The sequence below is a fragment of the Anser brachyrhynchus genome, assembly GCF_964034855.1.
Source record: "Anser brachyrhynchus genome assembly, chromosome: 12".
NCBI classification, from domain to species: Eukaryota; Metazoa; Chordata; class Aves; order Anseriformes; family Anatidae; genus Anser; species Anser brachyrhynchus.
In genome coordinates, this window is record NC_137707.1 from 14,272,268 (window position 1) to 14,282,935 (window position 10,668).

Below are 10,668 nucleotides of genomic sequence, written 5' to 3' on the forward strand. Positions count from 1 at the left end.
AATAACTTATGTTTCCTCTAGAAAGATATCATAGACATGAAACATGCAGTATCTGTGAAATAGTCCCTGTACTAAGAGGGAAAAAAAAACTATTCACCAGTATACCATAACACAATTTTTGAGGAGTATCAGCAAAAAGATAAAGGAGAAGATAAGCTGAGTATTAAAATCAGAGACTTTTTAAGAAGAGACAATGATATTAAACTCTGTAGCTTACTCTGACCAACTGCTAGTCAGAAATGTAAAAGCAACACAATGCTATTAAACCTATTATTCCTAAGCTTAGAGTATTAAACATTCTGAAGTAGATCCTACCAAACAACTACAAATAGAAAACTCATTCCAACCTAACAAATCCAGGTTAAACCCCTTTATATAACTACTACTTTCAAAGGACCAACCTATTAAGAAAAGTTATGGCTACATGAATTTATCTTCTGTCAGGTGAGAACACCAACAGCCCCCCAGTTGCCCTTATCAGCATTATCTGGGGCCTCCACCCATGTGCTGCTGGCCCGCTGGCCCAGGAACCACGTTTAAGCTCATGCCTTGGGTGTTTTTTTGGTTCTCTTCTCTTCTCTTCTCTTCTCTTCTCTTCTCTTCTCTTCTCTTCTCTTCTCTTCTCTTCTCTTCTCTTCTCTTCTCTTCTCTTCTCTTCTCTTCTCTTCTCTTCTCTTCTCTTCTCTTCTCTTCTCTTCTCTTCTCTTCTCTTCTCTTCTCTTCTCTTCTCTTCTCTTCTCTTCTCTTCTCTTCTCTTCTCTTCTCTTCTCTTCTCTTCTCTTCTCTTCTCTTCTCTTCTCTTCTCGCTCCTCTGTACTACATTGTTGACTTATTTGTGCTGAGCTGATCTGGATTTGCCCTCAGACCTGCCTCTTTGCTCAGAACTTGTATGGTAACCCCCAAGCCTGCTGCGCTCCCCTTGTTCAGGGATGGCAGCCTTTGCTGGTAAGTGCATTGCCCCTGCCTGCATGCTGTCCACTGTGGATCCCTGCTCACCTTCCCTTGCAGAGTAGCCTGTTCTTGCTGCACTCTGTCTGATACTGGACTGGTTACTGTGAACACTGACAAAAAGGAGCAACATAGTAACTTTTTTGGTTAAATAGATATCTAATTGGTAAAGAACATAACAAAAGAATGTGAATATAGGTTAAATCATTATGGTAGACTTTCTCTTATAGCTTGGTTTTGCTCTGTAAACAAAAAAGTGGAATCAAGCACAGCTGAACTTAGGTGGGACAAAGAACAGCTGGGATAGATGGAATTAAAAACTTATTTGAACTATAAGTAGCTCCAACAGTGATGAAACTAAAACAGTATGACTTTTTAAAGAATTTTGACTTGCAACTAGCATTTCAAGTTCAAGTATTGTGGAGTGTAATATAGTTGCAGTATGAACCTTGAACCTAATAACAAGTAGGTTCTCTGGTGTCTCATAAGAATTTACCTCTTGCTGTTGCACCACTCTTTCATCTTCATATGTGCACTCTCCCTCCTCTGCTGAGCTCCTTATTTCCAAACAGCTTCTGAGAAGTCACTTTCTTTGGGAATCTTCTTCCTGAATAAAATATAGTTCAGACTTTTGAAGTTATTACAATACAATAGAAAGGGTATGGACTGAGATGTGTAATGATGGCTCAGCACTGTGTTCCTTGTACACCAAGCTTTAGGAAGCTCATAAACCTTCTCTTGTAAAGTCCTAAATTCAATTATACTTAGAATTGTTATTAATAAACTGTGACATAATGGTAGCAGTTATCTTTCACTGCTGTCAACCTTTCTGATTGCTTCACTTACTTTTATTTCCATCTGTGGCATGCTAATAACAGAGGCATCACAACATGACACCACAGAGAGACTCTACCGCACTTTCTGAAAGCATCAGGAACTGAGCCTTCACCGCAATTACAGGAGCACGGTGAGGTTTTGAGTTGTGCGATACCTGATCTGAGTAAGAACACAATTCCAATACTTATTTTTTATTCCATATAAGATGTAGGACAGGAAAGTTGAGCAATTGCTCTTCCTAAGCAAGAAAAAGCACGTGAACTTCTGATCTCAACTTCTTGATGAAATTGTGGGGAGGTAAGTAGGGGGAGAGGAGGGACCTACAGGGGGAAAAAAACATACAAAATTAGACGATGTTAATTTTTGGAAGCCACATGTAACAACACAGGCTGGGCTGTATCATGGTTTTGGCTGGGATAAGAGTTAATTTTCTTCATAGAGGCTCATATGATGCAGTGTTTTCGATATCTGATGAAAATAGGGCTGATAACACACTAGTTGTTGCAGAGCAGTGCTTGCTTACACAAAGGCCAGGACTTCTCAGCTTCTCATGCTGCCCCGCCAGTGACGAAGCTGGGGGTGCACAAGGTGCTGGGAGGGAACACAGCTGGCCAAAGAGTTGTTCCATACCATGTGATATCATGATCAGTAAAAAAAGCTGGGGTGAAAAAGGAGGAAGGGAGGATGTTTGGAGTGATGCTCTTTCTTCGCAAGAAACTGTTACGTGTGATGAGCCCTGCGTTCCTGGAAGTGGCTGAACACCTGCCTGCTGATGGGAAGCAGCAAATTCATTTGCTTGCATGCACAGCTTTTGCTTTACCTAGTGAATTGTCTTCATCTCAACGCACAAGTTCTCATACATTTACCTTTCTGACTCTCTCCTTCCTACCTGGGGAGAGTGAACAAGTGGCTGTATGGTACTGAGCTATCTGCTGGAGGTAAACCACAACAGGCTGCCAGGCTCAATTTACCAATTATAGTTATGACAACATCTATTGTATATAACTTAAAACTTAAACATTTAATATCTGACAATGTCAAAGTTTAGCTGAAGATTTTGATGCTGACTCTCTGCGTCTTATTCTAGAGTCTGGAGAAAACAGGCACTGGAAAAGAATGCATCTCTATTCTGGGCAACACCACGTCCCTAGAAAGTCAAAAGCACAAAGTTAGACACACTTCAGGATACCAGTATAATATTTTTTTTTAAATATGTGGCCATAACATATAATATTTAGTGTATGATATGGTATTTGTGTGGTCTTTTTGAGGACTCTGCCTTCTTACATTAAGAAAGCCAGCTTCTAGTGATACAAGTGCATATGCAACCCTGAGCAAGCTGTGGAAATCCCCATTTTAGATGATGTTAAGCCTTTAGAGTCATGGCTAGAAGGCAAAGCAAAAAAATAGTTGCTCAGCCATGAATATCTCCATATTTGTTTTTTATTGTTTTTATTATAATGTTGTTTGCTTGTCTCACTTCCCACTCAGGAGGTAATGACAGGTCTCTGAAAATAGGCAGCCTGAGCAAAAACGCAAACAACTGAGGCAATGCTATTTTCCCCACTATTTGAAAGTTACACATAAAAATTTCCATAGAGAAAATCTCAAACAGGCCTTGTCTCCTCTTGATGCCTTGAGATGAATTTCATCTCCACTGACTTTCTTACCCGAATGTGTAGGTAGCTAACCAGACTTGCTAGAAGTCCCTCATTTTATATAATAGGATGCACCAGATTGTAGTAAATGTTTTCTACATGAAGATTTAACATATTGACAGCTTTGTGGCAGCCCTAGCAAAAGGGGGGGGAGGGAATCCTGGAGCTCATTCTTCTTAGTGAAGTTTTCTCGTAATTTTTTTCAACAGCTCAAAGCTAATTAACAGTGTTAAACAGTTGAAACTATTTACTGTGTCACTTCCATTCTTAGAACTACATCTCAGTTATTGTTCAGAAAGGTTTTTCCAAAAACCTGAGAGCTGTGCTTATACAGTCTGTCAGTTTTGACTTGGTTTAATCAGCTTGATGTAAAACAGCCTTTTCTGTGTACCCTAACATCAAAGAATATTGCTACATATGACTACCAGCTCATCCAGTTAAGCAATTAGTCAAGAGACCAGTTCAAGGGAAATGTTTTAAAATATTTATATTCATTAGCAGGGTCATATGCACATGGATGACCAGCTACTTTTGTTGAAAGTGTCCTATGTTTTATGATACAGAGTTTAGTGTTGTATTTTATTCCCTCAATAGACTGGGAATCGAGAAAATGTTGTCTGTATTTTGTTTTCTGCTCATTGCCTCTTGTCCTTTCACTGAGCAACACCGAGGTCTGTGCCATCAGTAGGCAAAGGGCTGTACATCACTAAGATCCCTCTGAGATTTATCTTGAAGTTAAACAGTCCCAGCTCTCTCACCTTTTCCTCCTATGCCAGATAATCCAATTGCTTAACCATCTTCATGACCCTTTGCTAGACTCACCACAACATGTCCATGTCTTTCTGGTTCTGGGAAGCCCAGAAGTGGGGCTACAACTCCAGATGTGGTCTCCTCAGTACTGTGGGAGATGTCCCTTGACCTGGTGGCAATACTCTTCCTGATGCAGCCTGGGATGCTTCTGGTCCTGCTCTGCCACAAGGGCACGTTGCTGGCTCGCATTCAGCTGGGTACCAGGTACCCCTAGATCCTCTTCTGCAAAGCTGCTTTCCAGCTGGTTGGCCCCAGCATGTGCTGGTGCAAGGTTATTCCTCCCGTGTGTGGAGCCCAGTGTTTTCCTTTGAACTTCATAGGATCCTCTTTGCTCACTTTACCTGTTTGTTTTGCTTCTGACTGGCTGCACAACCACTACCCATTAATCCAGTGGCTCGCTAAATTTGGTGTACAGACTACTAAGTGTATACTGTTGCATTTTGCTTTAAAATATTTTCTGGAGATGTGTATACTGCTGTGGCAATAAACATTTAATGCCAACTGCTTCTTTGTTATGAACCTGAGCTTACATCTAGCATCTACGTAACCTGGAAAGATCCCAGTTTTTCCCAGAGCTTGTCTGCAGATTCTCTTGCACAATTTATAAACGCTTCTATTTTTTTTCCAAACAAATGTTGCTGTTTTTTTGCAACCTGCTTTCCTGTACAATGGAAGCCAAGAGGAAGTGGGTGAGTAAGTCAGTTGACATTGATAAGCCTCAGTGGTTTTTTTGTCTCACAATACAAAGGGGGGATTTGAGATGGGTCACTTTTGTTGCTACTTCCTGGAAGCAACATAATACAAAAAAGCCCACCATAACAACCCCTGTTTTCACTCATGCCACATATTTTCAGCTTAAAAATCAGAAGACCAAGTACTTAAAAGGTTATATTACAAGAACAGTCTACTTTTCAGTTATCTGTGTATAATGAAGTGGATAGTTAAAAAACTGAGAGGCTGAAAAGTCAGGATACCAGTCCCAAAAGAGGATTATGCTGCATTACCATGATATCAATACAGTAATGCATATATGGATTAGTGCAAATACGGATTTTCTAAACCATATGTCTATTTAGTACTATTTTTGGCTCAAGCGTCTTTGTAGATCAATGCTGGCTTCTGAAGAGAGCTAGCAAGATTGCTAAACAGTTGACACGTTACTGAGGACAGACAGCACTTGGGTTCTCCAGCCTGTCTGGAAGCTGCCTATATGTCTCTCACTGTGCCTGTTACCACTTTCATGGGAGAAATTATAGTGATTTCTATGGACTAAGCAAGTAAAAGTTAACAGGTGGAAAGTGCTAAATAAAAGCTAAAGGTTATAATGTTTAGCATGACTGGAGGAGTTCATATGCAATGTTGCATCTCAAACACTCAAATTCAGCCCCTCAAACTGCTTGTCTGCTATGGAACTGCTATTAAAAAAAAAATATTAAAAAATGCCTTGTGCTGTTAGTTTTATTCCAAACTCCTGGGTCTGTAACAAAGATGGTTTCAGAGGGTTTTGCTTTGGCAACTTCCAAATGATTATTGCAAGATCTGTTAAAACTACAAAGGACTGATGTTTTAAGTAGTATTTTTTTTAACAGTATTGAAGTTCCTTAAGTAGATTTTTGCCACAAAAGAGCTGCTTTTCTCCTCCTTTAGGCACTGTCTCATCTCACTACTTATGCAACTGACGAATTCTAGCCCAGTTAAAAATTTCATAGGTTGACAAAGGCGGCTTTGATCTGCACAGGGCAGTGACACTTGTGGTTCAAAAGACTGTTGGGAAACCAAGGTAAATTCTTTTTTTTGCATACTTTGGCTGACTTCCACAGGAGAGTAGGAAGTACTCATCTCCTGGAGCATAGAACTTGATTCCATTTTAGTATGTTAATGACCAAATTTGAACAGTGTGAACTCAACAGAAGTCCATTTCAGTAAGGCAGAGTTTCACTATAAGCAGGGTGTTTTGCTAGATGAATGAATTGCTCCAGCAAATGTCAGTGGACTTTCACAATTCTCTCTCCATGTCACCACAAATAGCGAATGCAAGTAGCCTGCAAGTAGACTTGATTATATAAACATTTAAAAGGAAGTCAATAGCAATTTGCATTTTTCAGATGCCTTTAATGTATCTACTGGTGGTAATTTGAAAGGGAGGGGAAGCAAAGCCCCACAATGGAAAAATACAAATGAAAGCCAACATCTCTCCAAAGAAAGTACTTTAGTTGTGATGCATTCACCGGGCAAAGGAGAAGGTAGAAGATACAGGGAAGAAAAGAAAACCCTGGCCTACTGACAAATTGTTTCTCCTGCTGAACTCCACGTGGAGATGTATCTAATGACAGAAAAAATTGTGTGAGGAGTTGAGTTATCCTGACAGGACAAGTAGGTTAACTGACAGACTGATATAAAAAGAAATGGGTAGAAAAAGGTATAGGAATATGAATGAAATGAGGGTATGAAGAGGAGAAAGTGAAGGAAGAAATGAGGGGGAATGAAAGAGGTGAAAGGACAAGGATAAAATCTAGTTTTCCAGCTAGATTTTATTATTGCTTTGAGACCCAAACATAATATGCTATTTGCCATCCAAGCAGAATTGGGGAAATAAATTGGGAAAGAAGGGCACAAAGTGACTAAGACAGGACAGTAGGTCAGTGAGAATGCAGAGAGCACAACCAGCTCTCCTCAAGCTTCATCCTGTTCCCTCATCCCTCAAGCCCAAGTCTCAGTTTCCATTCAAATGGTTTGTGTGCTGTGCCCATTTGTTTAAAGCTGCTGACTTCTAATCCTCCCTTGGACACCAAACCCTTGACTATTTACTAAAGGTGAAGGACATATAGGGCAATATTCTAACCTTTCAATTAAATGTAGAATTGTCTCCTAATTTGGGACCATAATGAATCTAACTCTGACTTGAAATTTACTTTTGCCTTACGCTGGTAAAAAAGAGTTGATACTGAAGATCATAGATTTTTTTTAAACTGATTTTTTGTGTTCACATTTTCATATTTCAGGCTTTTCAGGTAGAAAACCAAAACACTAAGGGTCAAGCAAATTAAAGGGCTTGTTTTACTTGGTCTTTGTAAGGGCTTTGAAAGTCTGCTTATGTTTTCTTGCATACCTATGCTACACATTCACAGAAAGGTCACCTGATCTAGGCCTTTGTCATTTCACCATTAGCCTTACTGGAACTATTTATCTGCAGGAACGTAATTGATCTGGAGGTTTAGCATTTCTCCACCCTGTCTTAACACTACTTAGTACATCATGTTCCAAAACAGATTGTAAACTCTTGGGTTGTGGACTAGTGTGCCTTTCGTTTTACAAAGCATTTAACAGGTTCCTATATGGTATCCTAAGATGATAGTTTTCTGCAGAATGGGAAAAATTCATAATTCCTGTAATTGTGAACAATAAGATAAATTATGTGATACCTGTTTAACATACCACTATTTAAAATAGTTGTGTAAAGCATTAATAAATTTCTATGGTGCCATTAATTAGCAGAGGCGCTTGGCACTCTTTATTTTATGGAAACTGCCTAAGGCCAGCAGCCATGATACTTTCGTTTAGTCATCTCATTACTGTCAGGGTGAATTTATGACTATTTTCCAAAATAGCATGGTATGGGTGTTTGAGGAAACTTTCTTTAAATAAATAAATAAATAAAATAGAAGAAACTGGAACCATTAATTCAACTGCAAATCCATGAAATGGACAGCATAATTTTGTACCTTAAAGAGGTACCTTGCATTAGGGCAGGTAAAATTTGTGCCCATTTGGAGTCCTATCTTCTAAAGCAGTATGATTATATCATTGGCTGCACTCATGCACTTCAGCTTACCTTTTATAAAGGTGAAATAAAGAGCATTTGAATCCTACACATCTGAAGCCTAACAAACAGTTCAATATTCACTTCTCTCAAGAGCTCATGAAATACTCTAGGAGCAAAAAAGAAATAGCACCTTAGCACCCATCTTCCCACAAGTTATCCTGTACAGATGCTCAACTGGAATAACCAGATTGAGAAATGATGATGGGAACTCTCCCATCAAATATCAAAGTGCAGTATTTACTGAACATGTGTCAGAGGCCTTGGTATTTGGGTCATGTTAATGCTTCAGTATTTTGATACTGTGTCATTCTTTCATTGTGCATCCTTGCTCTATTAATGCTTTGTCTTATGCTGCGGTCCTCCTTTAATGCTGCTACTTGTCAAGTTCCCACTTAATTTTACATTTGAATGGAACTGGGTTCACTCTTATTATAGGGGTGGAGGCCTACAAACCACTCCTGTCTTAAACCGTGATATCCTTTAGGCATCACCATTATTTCTACTTTCAGGATGTTAAGACCATCCATGTGTTTGTATTTCCCCTGTACTGTCTTAGCTTCCAAATGATCCACAAAAAAAAGGTTTGCGTTGATAAATGCATAGGTTAGAAAGGTTCAGTAACTCGTTGTATACATTAATCCTTTCTGGAATGCTTTATTCTGACTATTTTCCTTAACTGAAAATAAAAAATTAAAATAAACTACAAACAACTTCTAACAGTCAAACCAATCTTTATTTTTGTTAAATTTGTCTAATTACTGTATAAGATGGCCCTTGTGTGATCCTACAGGGATTTTTTTTCCTTGCTAAGTATTTATAAGTTTCCATAGTAAGTGAGAGGCTTTATATTTCCCTGAATAAATTATGTGTAGCTAAAACACCAATCAATTTTCTTGCTGTTACTGAACATGTTAATTAGTAATAAATATTTAGTTAGTTCAGACCTGCACTAAAAATTGGCCTGCTTGTTTCTGGTTTCTCCAAATATGGATTAAAAGTAAGCTTTAGAAGCTTATTTTTTTAAGCTGAAAACAATCGTCAAGAGAAGTAATCAAATGTGGGATTGTTCCAGTACTCAGCTTCCCCAGCACGTGACCCTCTAAAAATACAGAAGTAACTCACACTATTTCTGTCAAAGAACTTGTAAAAATTAAGTCCTTTAAATTCTCTACAAAGATTCCCCCACGAAGTTTCTTTAATTAGTTGTAAGGACTTTTAGCAGCAGTGATTCTCCTGTAGTAGAGTGTTCCTGACAGGCTAGTACCTTAAACAAGGGAAAACATTAATAACGTGCGTTTTATAGAACTGTAGACAACAATGAATGTACTGTTGATAAATTGAAGTCGAGGATAAAGTGAATCCTGTAGCTCCAGCAACTTGCCACATTTCCTGCCTTCTGCAGGACTGTTACTGCCCACTTGTTTAACCTTGCTGGCTCATCTCCCTTGTACTAATTTCACTTTTGGAGGGGTGTGCTGAGCAGGGAAAGCTGAAGCTGTTTAGATAGCTACAGCTTTCAGGAAATAACTCACTGCGCATGAAGGTGCACTCCATGCTTCCTGCTTGCTGCATGCTTCCTCTCAAGCTGCAGAGCCCCAGCCACATGATTTTTAGATACACGGGGCTTTCCCAGCATCATAGGAGGATTAGATAAGTGTCCTACCACTTGTTCCCTCCCTGGTTGGGGTTAGAATTTGACCCCAAACCCACAGAAGTCTGCAGACAATTTCATTGACTGAAGCTGGTTTTGGAGTTGGACTATAAATAAAGACACTCTGCAACGTGTGGAAAGCTGAATAAACCTGATCAACCCAATTGACTGTTTTTTCCTAAAGTCTCCACCCTGCATCCAGCAATCCCACCCTTCAGAGTGAAAGTATAAGCCTAGCAGGAACACTATTAGGCCTTGCAAAGTCGTCACAAAACTACAGATATTGTATACCTCTGGCATTTTCTAGCCCAGCCTCCTGCTTGAAGCAGGACTAGTGGCAGTGCTGGATCAGGTCAGTTGTGGCTTTGCCTAGCTACATCTAGAAAATCTTACAGGATGGAGACCCCACAGCCTGAGTGGTCCATTGCTGTGTTACCCACCTGGTGGAAAAGCTTTTTCTAGCATCTGACCTCAACCTCGGAAATTGAAACATCTCCCTATGCCACCGGTTGTTACCTGCCCCTTGGCTCTACTTTCATAGTGGGTTTCCAAGTGGTTGCAGACCTCTAGAAGACCATCCCTTAACCTCCGTCTTTGCCTGACTAAATAAGCCTAGCCCCCTCAATCTCTGCTTCTAAGTTATGTGCTCTAGGGCCCAGACAATCTTGGTTGTTATCTACTGCATCCTCTCCAGTTTCTCAACATTTTTCTTTGAACCAAAGGCCCTAAAACTAACTGCAGGATTCCAGATGCAGCCACACCATTGTTGAGTAGAGGCGTAATGAGTTCTCTCACTTTGACTGTACTTCTAACACAGCCCAGTCAACAATTCCCCATCTGCAATGAGAGCATGCCGTGGGCTCATCATCAACTTCACTTCCACCATAACCCCCATATCCCTTTCAGCTAGACTATTTGTCAGCTAATTGATTTCTTTGCGA

At 39.7% G+C, this 10,668-nt stretch overlaps 1 long non-coding RNA gene across 1 annotated transcript in view; it reads right to left on the reverse strand.

Moving 5' to 3' along the window:
• Positions 1–10,668, reverse strand: part of LOC308176841 — a 54,484-nt gene that overhangs the window by 16,816 nt on the left and 27,000 nt on the right. The window contains exon 3 of the long non-coding RNA XR_013938684.1: positions 1,445–1,555. This is a non-coding gene — a long non-coding RNA (uncharacterized lncRNA). The remainder of the gene's footprint in view (positions 1–1,444; positions 1,556–10,668) is intronic.